Genomic DNA, 16533 nt, shown 5'->3' on the forward strand with positions numbered 1-16533 from the left:
CGAGCTTCCTATCATCCAGGTAATTACAGAGATGTTAAACAGTATGGGTCTCAGTGTCTGTCCCTGAGGGACATAGTGATTAACCAGCCAAGAGTTGGACTTCATACTCATGGACCCACAAACGTCTGAGCCCAGCAATCCTGCCATTTTCCCACCTGCTCGACCATTTATGTATCTAATCCATAGCTCACCAATTTGGGTACTAGGATACTATGGAAGACCATGTCAAAAGCCTTGCAAAGTGTGGTGCAGTCATCATAGCATCTATTCGTAGGAGTCAGTCAGTTTAGTGGAGTGACCTTTGAGCTGCTAAAGATTCATATAGTTTTATTGATTTTTGCCTGTTTCTTTTCATCAGTAGTTTTGACCCTTCTATTTATACTCAGTTAAAGCTTCTGGTTTCTGTTGTCCAGTTGACTTAGCACTATTAAAAAACTCAAAGATCATGTCAAGTGAGTGAAAGGAGACCATGAAAGAAGACCAGCACTGTCTTATGGCTTCTGCTACGTGGTGCAACACAGTTACATTAGAAACAGATTTTTCAGTCAGAATGCTATTTTTCTTTACTGACCAGGATCCATAGCTGGCTGAAGCCTCTGGGAAGGCACTTCATGCTCTCCTCCTTAGAAAAGAAGGGAAATCATGTATTATGCTTGCAGAACCAAGATGTACGACAGAAGATGTGTTTTATTCATTGCTGATAGACAACACTTTGCAAGACACCATCAGAAAACGTCTTTAATTTCAGATGAAATATAATAAACTTCAACCTCAAAGCAAACCTTTACTGATTTCAAGGAACTCCATGATTTGGCAAAAAAAAATTGTTTATCCTTCTACATGGAAGACAAAAAATCTTTTGGGGGAAATTTCATCAAAACATTAGTTTTCTGCTGAAGAGCAGTTTAGCTAGAAAATATTTCTAATCTGTCAGCTAAAGCTAGGTGTGGTGAGTCACTGTAACCTAGATGAAAATTAAGTCCCGTCATTTACAAGTGAAGATAGAACTAATGGCACTTACCTACAGTTTGTAAAATGCCTCAAATCCCTCTAATAAAATGTCTGCTTGCAGGCTGCTATTAAAACTTTAGGCAAAATTATTCAAATTAACATTTCCAGTATATCTTTGAATAAATTGTTGTTATTATTACAACACACATAGAACAGTGTGGTTAGTCCATATGTTTCCTTACAAATTCCTGTAATGGAGGAGAGCCACACAAATTTACAAATGTTAGCAATAACTGGGTGATGTTAGGGGGAGCATGTAAAATAATTGCCCCAAATCTCTGATTCATCAGACCTCAGAGCTGTTTGCCCTGTGACCTCATAAATGCCTGATGTGCTCTAACAATTCTCCACTGCATTCTTTCTCAGGATATTGTAGTTACTTCCTTGTACCTTGCAGTAAAAATATTAGAATAGTAGCTCGTGTATTATTACCCTTTCATGACATCAGTTCTTGCAAATACCTTCTTAGCACATATCTAAGTGGTTCCCATTTGAATTTGTGTAAACATTTTGTGCTATTGAACTAGAAGTCACTTAATTTTGCACCTGTCCCTTCCTCAGTTTAAATAATACACACATATTTCTCCTTCCTGCTATTGTTCTCCCATATAGGAAAAGTATGAAGATCCAGAATGTAAAACTTGTAAAGGAAATTACATTAATGTATATTGGAAAAGCACATTAATAATAAATGTGTTAGCAAGTGCCCAAGTTTGCTAGAGAAAAAAATCCAGTCCTCATTATCAAAGGCATTTTTTCATAAATTGCAGGTATCTGTTCTTCTTTGCATGTAGTCTACATCTAGTTACTATTTCACTCAATGGCAATGTGCTTGTTTTCTTTCTACAGCACCGATGAAATCTGTGAAGAAAAAGAGGGCATATAAATTATACATTCTATTTATTTAAAGTCCCCGTGTACGTCATTAATCATGAGGAATTACGTACCACATCGATGAGAGAAGCTTTAAATCAGTAGTGGTGGAGCCGTGGTGGATTCAAACAAAAGGACCTCCACATGCAGAGAAACATCTTGAGCGACATAATTGAAATGTGGCACTAACCAAAGGTAAGTGTCTGACGCAATGAATCGCAGAGTATCAATGAAGGGACATCTTGATAAATTTAAGGGCTGGGCCAACAGCTGGCTCGTAAGTTTCAATAAAGACAAGTGGAAGAGCCCATGCACTGGTATGGCTGGGAATGGACTGGCTAAGAGCACTCTTGTTGCACATTAGGCAAACCTGGTTAATATGCTGGGCTGCTTTAGGAGGGTTATAGCCAGCAGGTCAAGGAGATTTATAATCGCACGGTGTTCTGTGCTGGTGAGGCTGGCTTGGAAATATTGCATCCAGTTTTATTCATCTGCTTTCAAGAAGCATGTGGACAAAATAGAAAGGTTCCAGTGGAGGGTTACCAACAGGACGAGGGGCCTACCGCATATATCTGTGAAAAAAGGCTGAAGGATTTACTTAATCTGGGGAAGAGAAAGCTAAGGGGTGATATAACAGCTACCTGTCACTTCTTAGAGTTGCAAAGATGACAGACCAATTCTTGGTAGTGCTAGATGATACAACAGACAGTGACCAGAAACTGTGGCTTGGGAGGTTCAGGTTGTACATTAGGGGCATTAGAAAGCATGGTTTTGCTAGCAAAAACTAGTACAGCACTGGAACAGGTTGTCCGGAGTTGCTTCTTAGTCCATTGAGGTTTTCAAGATCGGCTAGAAAAAGCTGTGGCTGATGTGACTTAGTCTGAGAAACAGCCTTACTTCAAGTAGCAAATGGGACTGCATGACCACCAGCCTATATTTCTCACCTTCTGTGAACGAAACTGATCTGAAAGCTGTCCACTGTAATGCCAACAATAATCCAAGGCCTGGAAAAAATATTACAAATTGTTATTGTAATTGTTGTTATTGGTGAGCTACAAAAAGAACTGAAATAATTCATCATGATCTTCACTAAATGTAATAGATAAACAGCTAACAGCATGCTTGGAAGCTAGAAAAAATGAGAAAAGGCAAAATTTGGGCACATAATCAAGGATACTTAAAGTTTTTTTCATGGTCTAATGACAAATTTCAAGATTTGCTGTTGTGGAGGCAAGTAGAAATAGTCCAAGTGTCTTGGTGTCTATTGCCTCTTAATTGGAAAAGTATGACTATTTTTCATAGCTGCTTATCTTCAGGAAAACCACCTCCACCCCCACCCCCACCCCACCCCGCCCCCCAGTCACATACTCCAGAGGAATAATTTTGAAATTACAAGTTGCAAAAATTTTATTTTCAAAGTATTGGTAGAAAGTGATTGGAATGGTTAAGCTTTCTGATGTGGAGTCTAAAACATCTCTAGCTGTCACTGTAGAAAATGCATGGGAGGACACCAGTACCTGTCTAGACAAGCTGCACACTTCACACAATACCACTTTTCATGGCTGAGCATCTTAAATATATTTGAAAAATGCTTTCATATGATGATGTAAGATCTCAGAAAGAGCATAAGGACTATCATTCCTTCAGTGATGAAACTTTCATAACTACAGTAACATATGAAGATCTATTTTCTGTCCTGCTGCAGCGAAAAGGTGCAAGAACACGTAACTGACTTTCTGATTTTGCATTTAGTGAAGTTCAGTTTCAGTTGTGTTGACTGTAATGTGTTGGTGTAGCATGTGGGAATTTTCCCGACATTTCAGGAGTTTTCCTAAATACAGTGTCGTTGAGGTAATACCGGACTTCTGGCTACTGAGAGCTGTGGGTACCAGACTTGGGGTACCAATGCAAAACAGTATAACATGGATTCAGAATAGAAAAGTCCATCATGTTTAATAAGTATGATGGGATATTTGTTTTTTTATTTAGCAATTTGGTAATGTGCCTACTGTGAGTCAAGAGTAGAAAGTATCTTCAACAACAAATTTTCTTCTAATTATTCTTTTATGTATAGAGGTGGATGGATGAAGGTCACTATGACCTCCAGGGATTTTTTTAAAACAATACATAAATAACTTCAACATTATCCTGTATTTCCATTACTCTTTGAAGCCATTCCAAAGATGCAATCACTTTGATAGAGTAATAGTTTGCGAAGTTCTTGAGGGTTAGCATCTTATGCTGAAAATGATAGAAGGCATATTTTTATTGTATCAGTGTCACAGTAAGACAAATTTTAATTCTGTGAATATAACCTTTTACACAACAAGGTGTTTCCTCAGTGTTATCTCTTCTGATAGCTGAAAGGTCATAGTCAAATGAAGTAGCAAAACCCGTAGCAGAGTTGAAGCAGAGCATCTTTTAAGTCCATGCAAGTTCAGTGTATCCAGTAGATGCCTGCTGTACACTGGAGTACCAACAAGTGCAGTACAGAATTCAGTAGGTATGCAACATGAATCAAAAGTTGTATTTACTTGCAAAGAATATCCATAAGAGAAATTCTGTCGTACAGATGCTGAACACAGAACAGAACTATGTTGAAAATATCTAAAATATATCAAGTAGTTGGACTTAGGTGAAACAGTGCTTATGGGGTCAGTGAAAAACTTGCAGTTGTCCTCCTAATACATCAGAAATATATAGCTATATACTTCATTACATCCACAGTATGTAAGGAATTTTATTTTTGCATCATACACCATAGACTTGGTAAATTTTGAGTAATTATAGCCTAGGTGAAACTTATTCTCCTATTAATAAATTACTTTTTCTGGAGTATATTAATAGATTTTGTTTTGTAGAATAGCCAGCATAACTAGTGCTTTCTATCTAGACCCTCAGAATTTTCTCCAGTGTACATAGAGTTTGCTTGAACTTGTCGCTCCATATTTAACAAACAGGATTTTGAGATACAGTCCTTTTTGCAATGCTTGAACAGTTATTACTTTGTCTTGCCTTCTGCTGTTGCTGATTCAGCATGATGATATCTGTATTACCACATTTGATTCCAGCTGTAAATGCTTTGTAATACTGTGAGCTGATCTCATGTGATTTCATCTACCATGCTGCAAAGTGCACGTGCAACTCTCTGCTCCCATGAAACAGCAAAATACTGTTCTGTGTATTTGCCCAGTTCCTGTTCATGCTGCTGAAATTTATAGCCTACAACTACATTATGTAGTTTACACACACAAAAAATTGTTCTATGCCAGAAAAGCAGTATCACATTTATCATGAGCTAGAGGAAGTGCAAAAAGCACCAGCTGCCTTTCAGTAGAGTATGCAAGAATATTTTCTCTTCTCAGAAAACCCTTCGGACTTACTAGTTTTCAAATATTGGAGTCCATCAGTAAAAATACTCACAGCCTCGCTCTAGCTTCAAAAACATGACAGAGATGGACCCAGATTTAGCAAGACACCTTCACCACCAGTTTGCTGTAGAAATGGTGAATTCAGAGTCTCACTTTATTCCATAACTGCAAAGGAATGAAAAACAATCAAAAATGGCTGCAGCTACAGGCAGTAGTAGCAATCATGAGAGGCACAAGTAAAGACCACCTCTAACAAAGGTTAAGGTGCCTGCCTCCTGCCTTACCTGGCAGAAGATGAGGTGCGTGGTCAATGGTAATACTGCCGCACCAGCAGAAGAGAAAATTATGTTCATAGAGAAAGACCAATACAAGGAGAATGGCTTCCTTGCTGGTCAGGGCATACCGAAATAACCTCGCCAATGAAAAGGCATGAATGTTACAAAAAATGTGGGGTTTATTCTCTTGTACAAAGAAGAAAATAAGTTAAATTAGACGAAGTCACTATGAGCTTTGTGCAATAAATTGCAAATCTGCTATGGGCTTCTCTGTGCTTCTGGATGGAATTTGTCTCTATTACTCAAAAAGGCACTTTACAAAACATGTCTGACATTTTCAGTTTTATACCTTCATTTTTTCCCTTAGGGTCATTTAGGGAAACAGGAAGCATTCTCATTCATTATGTTTCTGCTTATTGTTTAAACAATGGCATTCTCTGAGCTGCCCTTTTAGCCACACTTACAAAGTCTACAGACTGGGTGCTTGGTGTTGAAACCCAATGGAAAATTCTCTAACAGCAGAAGCAATCAATGCTGAGCTGAAGCAACGTGACACCAACAATTTATACCAGTGGAGGTCTGGCTTCTGTATTTTCTTGAGTTTCTAGAGAAGTCCTGGAGCTTCACATATCTGAATGAAGCCTATTGGGATGTTTTAACACAAAGGTAACTCTGTTCCAAGATGAGGCATGTTTTATGGAAACATTCAAACACCCTGGGTTTTGTGAAGTTTTCAGGTTAATTGTGCTGGAATTAAAAAACTGCCAAGATCTTAGGATCTTTGGATTTGTGAGGCATGTAGGAAAATTACAAGATCACATTGCTTCTCATCATCCTCCTACACTTCTATTTCTGGCATGAGGAACGGCTTTGGAAGTAAAACAGCTTGGTTAAGAACATTTACAGTGGGTATGTGACTTGATTGCCAGGAGCTATTAATTAATTTCACAGCTGGAAGTCACTGAGATACTGTATAGCTACCAACCAAAACTGTCAACAGCACTTTTACAAAAGGCATCCAGTCTGAGATGCCTCATTTCTGGGACACTCTACCTTGTACCTGACTTTCTGTGCTGCCAAAAGCAAGAAAATCCATGTGAAACAGCATCTGAAAATCTGTCCCTAAATTTCCAGAGATAGCCTCTCCAAAACTGAGTCAAATTATCAGAAGTTTGGCTATAAGTACATATTTGTCTATAAAATACATGGAATAGCCCCATCACATAAATTTTATTTCTTAGCCCTTCAGTCTTTCTGGCTAGCAGCTTGGGAATCAAGTTGGCTAAATTACCTTAGGTGTTTCTAAGGAACAGGTTTCAGTTCTCACATGAGCTATTGATTAAGGTCGCTGCAGCATACAGAGGATGTAACGCTGCTTATGCTCAGAACAGAGATGGCAGTCCCTCATGTCATTCACAGGAAATGTTCTGAGTTATTTCATTACGTAGTGGAACTGATTCAATTATTCAGTACTATGGTAATTTTCTATGTGCTTTCTTTTTAAAGAATATATTAATCAGAAGCATACTGGGCTATTTAATAGGATACCACACGTGTTGAAACAGCTGGGAAAAATTCTTGGAATACCTATGAACCAGCAGATTTGTTACTACCCTTCCATATTTCTCCGATTTGCCCTAATTCACTTCAGGAATTGTGACTGCATCCAGGATAAGAAAACCGGTCTGATGAAGTAAACAACCACGGATGTCGCTTTCTTCTGATATGGAGAAGCAGTTCTCACTTCTTCTTTCCCTCTACTCTGTTCTCATGGTCTCCTTTCTGAATGTGCAAGTTTAAGGAAAGAAATATTAAGAAACCAAACAGAAAACCAGCACAGTATGACTCTAACTTGTAGCTTCCAGGCTGTCTGCATGAATGTCCAGACTGATTAAATGAGCAGTCTTGCTGAAAACACACACTAATGGCCTGACTCACTGTTTATAAGACTGACCTTGAATATTTATAAGACAAAAACCACATGTGTAAATTATTCCATGCAGTTAACAGGAAGACAGAGCATTTATGCAAGCAAAATATTATAATAACACGCATGATACTCTCATTGGCAAACTGAGCACAGTGTTACACCTCTCACTAAATGACAGGGAAGGAACAGGACAAAGCAGAACACAATGCAGGGATAAAAATCACACCTGGCTTTTTATGTGAGCACAAGGGATAAGAAACACACCAACATGTCACCTTGGGACCACTGAAAATGTCTGAATGCTCAAGGTCACTTCGCGTAGAAAACCGTTTGCTTTTTGGACATCCAAATCTGAGCAAGGGAGAAGAGAAAGCACAGCAAGTCCTACATTGCTTATACGTCTTATACATAGCATACATCTTACACTTCTGAATAATCAGAACCATACTGGGATATTGCTGCTTATTGCTGCTATTTTGGCAGTATGCAAACTCTTTCTGTGATCTGGACATTTCTAGGTATCTCATCAGGACTTGGCAAGAGGTCTTTAGACAAATATCCTTGGGAAAGATATCACTACGACCCCCATCCCTAGGACTTATGAGGAAATTAAAAGTGGATAATCACATAAGTACTCCATTAAATAACTGACGTAGGAAGTCCTGACTTGGTTCAGGAAGCTGTACATCCACTCTGACCCTAAAAGAACAGTGTAAATATGAAAAGAATGTTAATGAAATAAATGGGACTTCAAATTGTATGCTAGTTGATAGGAAAGAACCGCCTGAGGGTGACTGGTTATATGACTCTGTAGATAAGAAATAGACTGTGGACAGAATAAAATGATGTTATGGAAGTGAGATACTTAAAATCATCTATCGATGGAAGAACATTTCTTTGCTCCAGTCTTTGGAGGTCAGAGGATATTTTTAGGCACCTCTGCTTAGGAAGAAAACAGTAAAAGCTAGTTACTAGCACAGACCCTGATTCAGAGAGGTTCTTGGCCCATGCTTAAAGCACTCAACATTAAGTCTGGAGCATAGTCATTTTAGGAGTGGGCAGGAACAGGACCTAACTTATCCAAGTATGAAGTAATACAATTAACTGAAAATATATGACTTAAAATTAATAAAAAGTGAAAGAACAAGCTTGGTTTCAACGGGAGAAAAGGGAGTTACATATGGCTACATTTGCACAGGCAAGGATTTGAATTTCTTTTCTCTGACTTAACATTTCAGTGCTATTCTCTGCTGATATCTAATGGGGGTGCAACAAGGTGACCTCCAGAAATCTCTTCCAATGTAAGCTGTTCCACAGTTCTATGGTTGGTTTGCAAGAAAAAAAACAAAACTCAAGACATAGGTGTCACTAAGATAAGAACAAATATATGTAAAACAAACAAAAAACCTAAAACTGGCTTTGGTAATACAAGTATGACAAGATATCACATTTTTTCCATTACATTCTTCAAGGCAGCAAACTGTTCCGTCTGGATACCCACCACAGAGAAAGATACACAGCAACCCAAGGGAGAAACAACTTGCAGCCTGACCAGTTCTGCCCATGCGTACAAAGGTGCGCACTTCGTAAAATTTCAGGCCTGAAAATTTTCATGCTGACATTTTCATCTGTGTGGCTGGCCATAGAGTTGCATTAGGGCAACAGCCAAGACAGGCTCTTCTCTAAAATGAAGGATACACTTTTTCTGGCATTTTGTGTGTCATCTTTCAAAGCTTTCATTTGCCAGTGCTTACAAATCTTAAGCCCTTCCAAAGGGTAGTAAAAGTGCAGCAGAGCAGATTCTGTGGTCTGAATTTCCCCTGAAAGTACTTAACCACTAGGGCAATTTTGTAGATGTATCATCCTTTCTCCATCACAGTTCTCTTTTTCTGTCATTCTGATGTGAGAACTGATAAAGCTTCTAACATAAAGAAGAAGTTCTCAACAATGCCTCTGCCTTTTATTTCTCCTTTCTTTTTTCCTTCCTTCCCTTTACCCCTCCCCAAGTGATAGTATTATAGAGAAGGAGGATGAGAAGTTTCTCAAACCGTTTTCCTACTGTTTAACCATACACTTAGGACTTTTTTGATTTGGTAAAGCGAATCTGTAAACTAATTCCCTTCCTGTTCTAACAAGTTATGCTGGACTCCCTAGCTCCAGTTCTGCAGCACTTGGTGCCTGAAAGGAGTTCAGGAGTACTCTTTATAATGGTTAAGCCAGCAACAAAAAAAATAGTCATTAAAAACCTGCCATGCAGAGCAAGGTCCATTTACTGCCATAAAGCTAAAAGAAGTGTTACAGCACTTGTAAGTTGTTATAGATGAAGAGATTGCCAGGGAGCTGTTGCCTTGGAATTCACACTGCATCCTCTCTGCTGTTCCAAATGTTATAAGTTTATTTTTCCATTATTCTTCTCTAAAATTTTCCATCAAGATTGGGGCTGCCGAGTCTCCTGCTACAAGACATTTCCTTTTCCTAAAGTAAATGTGGTAATTTCTTGCATGGTAGTTAGCACAGATGAGACTGGAGGTAGGTGATTTTCTATTTTATTTTGATGTTGCAGTTTCTGCTGGATGTGGCCAAGGTCCTAATCTCTCTTCAAGCATCTCACAAAGGTCAATGGGACTGAGACCCCACAAACTTCCCCTAACTGCATAGAAACTGAAAGCAAGGACTAGCTCAGGACTTAGGAAAGTGGACATGAAAAACACATCTTACAATCTACTTTGAGTACAAAACCCTGAAAAAAAATAATACTTTAACATGAACCAGAAGGACAATCACTTCTTTGCAGTAGGAGTCGGAGTGGATGCCGGGGCAGGTCACTGCAAGCACCCATGCCCTTGGGACTCCAGGAACAAAATGCCCCAGATATTTCAGACAAACAACAGTCACGTTGCCTCTCCAAGGACACCATCAGTCCAAGCAGCTAAGTCAAAGCTTTGTGTTTGACAGAAGTGAATGCACTTTTTTACTTCTGCCTTGTTCCTGAAGCAGGCAGTGGGTATGGCATAGAGCTGTGCCTATTTGATAAGAAAATGAGAGCAGACTGCTGGAAACATGGTGTTAGTCTACATCATTTTCTGCTTGGTTATTATATGTGAAAAGGAGACATCTTAAATTACTCCAAAGATGGTAAGAAACATTAAGACTATTGCTCTAATGGCCTGTCCTTACTGATACGGTAAAGCAAAGTTCATTTGAGATGTGTATTTTCTTTTATCTTGGCAAGTTTCAGAAGCCAGATAAAGGCTGATATATGAAATTAAAAGACTACACACATAAGCTCTCTGTGAAAACTTTCTACCAGCATCTCGAGCCGAAATACCAGGAAGTGCATCATATTCAAACAAACCAGAGAAGCAGTAATAATTCTGGGTCTCGATGGAGAATCTACTGATTGAGTATTTGAATTAGAGGCTGAGGACACCAGTTCTGTCTAGAACAATCCAGGCAGCAACACTATGTTGATCTTACCCCTTTCAGTCTTAGATTTTACAGTATGAATCAGAACAGGATTAAAATGTGCTACAGTTCCACCATAGATGAAAGTATCTGACAGTTTTCTTGAACTCATTTTAAATCTCTCCTCAAAGACTTTTTGACATTTGATTTTAGAGGTGTTTGCCACCAAAAAAGAGTAATGTTTGACCACATAACACAAGTTCTATAAGGAACTGGTGAAACAACTATTCAAGCCCATTCAGGACGTCTACCAGATCATTGCTGACTATTGGTTCCCAAGGCCACCTGGTTATTATACCACACCTAGCTAAATCTGGTGATTCCCAGTCTGAAGCGTGGGATTAGCCAGACTAGCTGTCATCTTGCCTATTTGTACAGCTTGAGCCTGTCGTATGATTTGGAAATTTGCACTCCTATGCTCTGGGTAGCAAAGAGAGAGCAGACACGCCAGTTTTGAGTCCAGAACTTTCATTGTAACTCACAATCCTGGCACTCCAAGTGAGTATGGGGACCAGGCAACCTTGCAGCTGGGTGATCACTGTCATCAGTCTGGAAGAGACTAAAAAGAGAGCCTTGTCTACACAAATGTGTAGAAGCCAACTACTAAGGCAGCTACATGGTGGCATGCCAGGAGTTTGAAATCTTCACATGCATTTGTTCCTTATAGGACAGTTGGGGAATGCAAGCCAAGGTGGTTAGTAGCTCACTCAGGTGTATAACAGAACTATTCAGTTTGGAATGAACCTCCAAAGGTCAAATAGTCCAAATCCCAGCTCAGAGGGGGTCTAATCAGGTAAGGTTGCTTAGGGCCATGTCCAGTTGAGTCTTGAAGACCTCCGAGAGTAGAGATTTTGCAACCTCTCTGGGAAACCTGTTGCACAGTTTGCTCACTCTTATGACAACTTTTTAAATCTTAACACCTAATCTGAATGTCCCATGTTGTAATTTGTGCCCATTGCCCCATGTCCTATCATCACACATCTCTGAAAAGGGTCTAGCTTCACCTTCTCTTTGTCTTCCGTTTAGGTTGCTGTGGACAGGAATAAGGTTTTTCCTGAGCCTTCTCTTCTTAAGGTTGAGCAAACTGATTTCTCTCAGCTTGTCTTCCCCGGTCAGCTTGGTGGCAAAAGGGCAGAGGACCTCAGTCTTTTCTCTGTCACTTGTCACTAGTTCCCCTGCCGCACTGACCAGTAGGCCCACATTCTCCTTAACCTTTCTCTTGCTGCCAATATTCCTAGAAAAACCTTTCTTATCATCCTTCACCTCCCTTGCTAGTTCAACTAAAGCTAAGTTTTGGCTTTCCTGACTCCATCTCTAGATGCATGAGCAATGTCTTTGCATTCCTCCCGGGTAGTCTATCCCTGCTTCCACCTTGTGTGCGAATATTTTTTATGTTTGAGCGCAGCCAGGAGCTCTGTGTTTATCCATGCTGGCCTTTTGCCAGCTTGCTTGCCTTTCTGCACGTTGAGACAGATAATTCCTGTGCTCTGAGGAGGCTGTCTTTGAAGATCAACCAGGTTTCCCAGCCCCTTTCCTTCCAGGAAAGTTTCCTACAAGATCCTGCAAGCAGATCCCTGAACAAGCTAAAACTGATTCTTCTGAAGCTTACTTCTTTCAGGATCTTAAACTCCACAAGTCTCATTGTTGCTGCAGCAAAGTTTGCCCTTGCCCTTTACGTTACCCACCAGTTGTTGCTCACTTGTGAGTCACAGGTCCAACAAAGCACCTTCCCTCACCAGTTCATCAGTCATGTACATCAAGAAATGCACTTCAATATGCTCTAGAAGTCTCCTGGATCAATTGTGTCCAGCCACATTGCCCTTTCAGCAGAGTGGTTAAAGGCACTGATGAGCGGCAGGGTCTGTGACTGAGACTTTCTCCAGCTGTCTAAAGAATGCTTCAACTGCCCTCTCTTGTTTTTCAGATAGGATGTAGCAGATACCCATTGCAGCATCACCTGTGCTGGTCTGTCCTATCCACAAGGTTGCAACTGGCTCATCATCTGTCCCAAGACAAAGTTCCATGCACACAACTTCTTTGTACAGAGCTCAACCTCTCTGCCATCCCCACACATGTCTGTCTTTCCTGCATCCCTCCATTGCAGCATTTCAGTCATGGGAGCTACTCCATCACATCACCACGATCCTAATGCTGTCTTAGCTCTGCTACTGTGCATAGACTGTCCTCCTGCTGGTTTCTCATGCTACACAGATTTGTGTACAAGCATTTGAGATGGGTCCCAAGTTGTGCTGCTTTTACAGGGGAAGTGTGAGAGCCTTCCCTGTCATGCTGTTTCCCAAATGCATCTGCTGCGCCTCTTATGCCCTCAGTTCTCTCCAGGTTATGGTAACCCTCCCTGGCATACCTCATGTAAAGTCAGCCTCATTAAGTTAGGAAGCCTCTTTGCAAAAACACTCTTGCCATGTTTTGTCAAGCATACCCTATCCCAGCTCTGTAGCCCTTGCTGTGATTGTGGTCATAGAATCCGAAGCCCTGTCTGTGACAGCAGCCATGCAGACAAGCTGTGACACCCTGGATGAGTCCCCTTCTGCTCAGGGCTTTCCCTCTGTCACTGACAGGACTGAGGAGACACCATGTGCCATCCTTGCCCTTCACCCTCACACCCAGTGTTCTGTAGCCATCCTTAATGCACTCCAGGCTACTCCCAGCAGCATCACCAGTGCTCCCATGGAAGATCAGTAAGGGGTAGTAGCCCAAAGGATGAACAAGCCTGGGCAGCACCTCCACAACTTCCAGATGGCTTGTCAGATTGCTGCCTTCATCTCCACAGGACAGAGTCTCCTATAACCGTCACACCTTTTTTACCCTTCATGTGGACACCATGTTCAGGTTCAGCTGACTCTGATCCCATACATCTGATTTGTCCCTAGTTAGTCCCTAACTCATCTTTCCTCTGTTGTCAGTGCTCCTGCATTTATTTTGAGTTGCTGCTTGGCATAGGGACTTGGGAGCTGACCTTACCTGGCAGTATACAAAAGGGTTTGTAGTTAGAGCATCAGTACTTGGAAAAACCAGTATTTGTGCTTGGGGAGTTAAAGTCAGGTTATCTCTGTTTTCACTGTACATGCTGGAATTATTAGGTTGTCCAGACAACTGCACTGAGCAAAGACAAAACAAAAGCTCCTGAAGGTCTTCAGTCAACTATCTTCAAAACAACAAGCAAAGATTGATATGAAAACAGCATCATATTTCACATTACAAAACCTAGGGCCAGTACCAGTAGTAGTTTTAAGCCTTTCTAGTCCCTCTCTCTGCTTAAATTTATCAGATGAAAATAAGGTGACTTAAAAAGTAGCCTGGAAGGGGAGCAGATGATCAGACATTCGCTGAGTTCAAAATGCTGTCCATAAGCAGCAGAAGAAAAGAAGCAGAGAAGGAAGAGGGTGTATGAGCAGCATTTACTTTTAATAAACTTGTGAAGGAGTATGTGGCAGCACAAAGGCATGTAAGCAGCCACAACAGACGTAGCTTTAAAACAAACAAGCCTCTGCTTTTTTTTTCAGTAAAATTTTTAGAAGGATGCGATCTGAAACAACCCTGAGAAAAAATCCAAACAAACCCAAAGCTGAATAGCTCTAGACCTATACACTATAGGTCAACTACTTCCCGTAGTACTATAAAGTTACGGCAAGTCTATGTTTCAAAAGTTATTTAAACTTGTGTAGAAGGTGCGTGAAATATGTCAACACTCTTCTTGAGGACTGCAAGCATTCCTGAGATCCCCTGCAATGACTAAGCCTTTCATCTTTTTTTTTTTTTTAAGCAGAAAATTAACTTGGGAGAAGCACAGAGGAAGTGAGCCTTCTTTACCAAGACTCAAGATGCTTGTGGAAAGAAATATGAAAGAGGTATTAACTCATGGAGAAAAGCAGAAGCAACTACAGCAGAGGAACACCAGTTCCTTGAAGACTGCACACTGTCCAGATCCCATGTGAATGTAAAAATGAATGCTTTCACCATTCAAGCTGGAAGAGCTGCCCAACTTTCTCTTAAATGTATAGCAAAGTAAGCCTTTACAATTGCCACTGGTGTACCAGAACTAACATCCACAGCCTGTCTCCCAGGTCATCCATCAGTATTTCCACAGAATACTGTAAAAACTGCATTGTGATCACCGGCAAGGGTGAGCTGTTGCAATACACGCGCTCGGTTTCAAATCCAACGCCGCAGACCTCCGGGCGTGCAGCCGGTGCCCGCCGCGCCCTGCCCCGCCGGGGGAGGCCGGGCCGCCGGCGGCCGCCCCTGCAAATGGCGTCGGTGGGAAAGCGCGAGCTCGGGCGCCCCCTGCCGCCCGCGGAGAGCTGCTGCGGGCAGTGCCGCGCCAACCTCCTTTCGCTGCGGGGAGGGTATTTGAGCAGGGTGAGCAGCAACCCCTTCCCACATCACGGTGCCCGGAAGAGCCATCAGGTCCTCATCGGAGCCACCTACTACGTAAAGCGTTCAGCAGCTTTTCCTACATGAGTCTACTGCAGCGAAACCTTGGGGGGAAAAAAAATGCAGGGATTCACCCTGAAATGCAAAGGCCTTCTTTTTTTCCCAGATTGTTCAGAAACAAAGACAAAAAAAAAAATGGAACAGCGTTGGCTTCACTTTAATTTCCAGGCTCATCCTTGAGCATAAAACTCTGCATAAACAAAGCAAAATTATTCTACTGACTGCACATCCTATTCTCTGAGGCTGCCTCCAAGAAATGATCGCTGGTAACTCAGCTCTTGACATTCCAGCCACTCTGACCCAGCAAAATCCCTAAGTATTTGCTTAATTTTAGACAAGTCTGGCTCCCTGATCTTGGGCGCTGGGAAACTAAAAGCCAACCACACCTAAATACAGTAAACTAAGCACATGGCTGAAGACTCTTTTGCACAAAAGGCTGTGTGCTCACAACCTTGACACACCAAAAAGTAGATTTATAAACACACATTCAAATTCAAGTTTTCCCGATTAACAAGCCTCTGTGTGACTTACATGAAACAACTCAGACTTCGTTTGAAATCAGCTGCATAAATGTTAGAACTTGCTCTTTTCTCCTACCTTTTTTTCCTAAGGAAGGATGATGATACCAGTTTTCTACACCACCTACAGAGCAACCTTCAATATTCTAATGTTTAATTGTCTGAATTTTCTTTCTTCTACTGAAGTATTCCTAGTTAAAGGGCATTCCCCTTTTCTCTCAAGGCAAAGAAATGGTGTTTCTTTAAAACAAATCATCAACTTAGTAAGCTTGAGTAAATCGGCTTCACAAAAATAAGCAATCGAGGAACAAAGAACGGAAAAAAGCAGCTATATTGACAATTGTAACAGAAGTTACTACTTCAGCTGCAGGTGGGTAGAGCCTCAGTCAGGAACCTAACCAATTCAGATAAAAACAAACATGTGCATCTCATCATCACACTTTTACTTGGAGCTATGCAAGCACTCATAACTGTGCATACTGGCACTTCACAAAAATGTGACACACTTCAAAATTATTGTTCACTTACATGAATTACAGCGTTAACAGCCTCAGAAGGAAACCTCTGACCTGCTCTAGCCACATTTGCTTTGAAGACTAAAGATGTGTATCTGCATGAATGGATTCTTGTTTCTT

This window comes from Falco cherrug, chromosome Z (assembly GCF_023634085.1).
Source record: "Falco cherrug isolate bFalChe1 chromosome Z, bFalChe1.pri, whole genome shotgun sequence".
In the NCBI taxonomy this organism is placed as follows: domain Eukaryota; kingdom Metazoa; phylum Chordata; class Aves; order Falconiformes; family Falconidae; genus Falco; species Falco cherrug.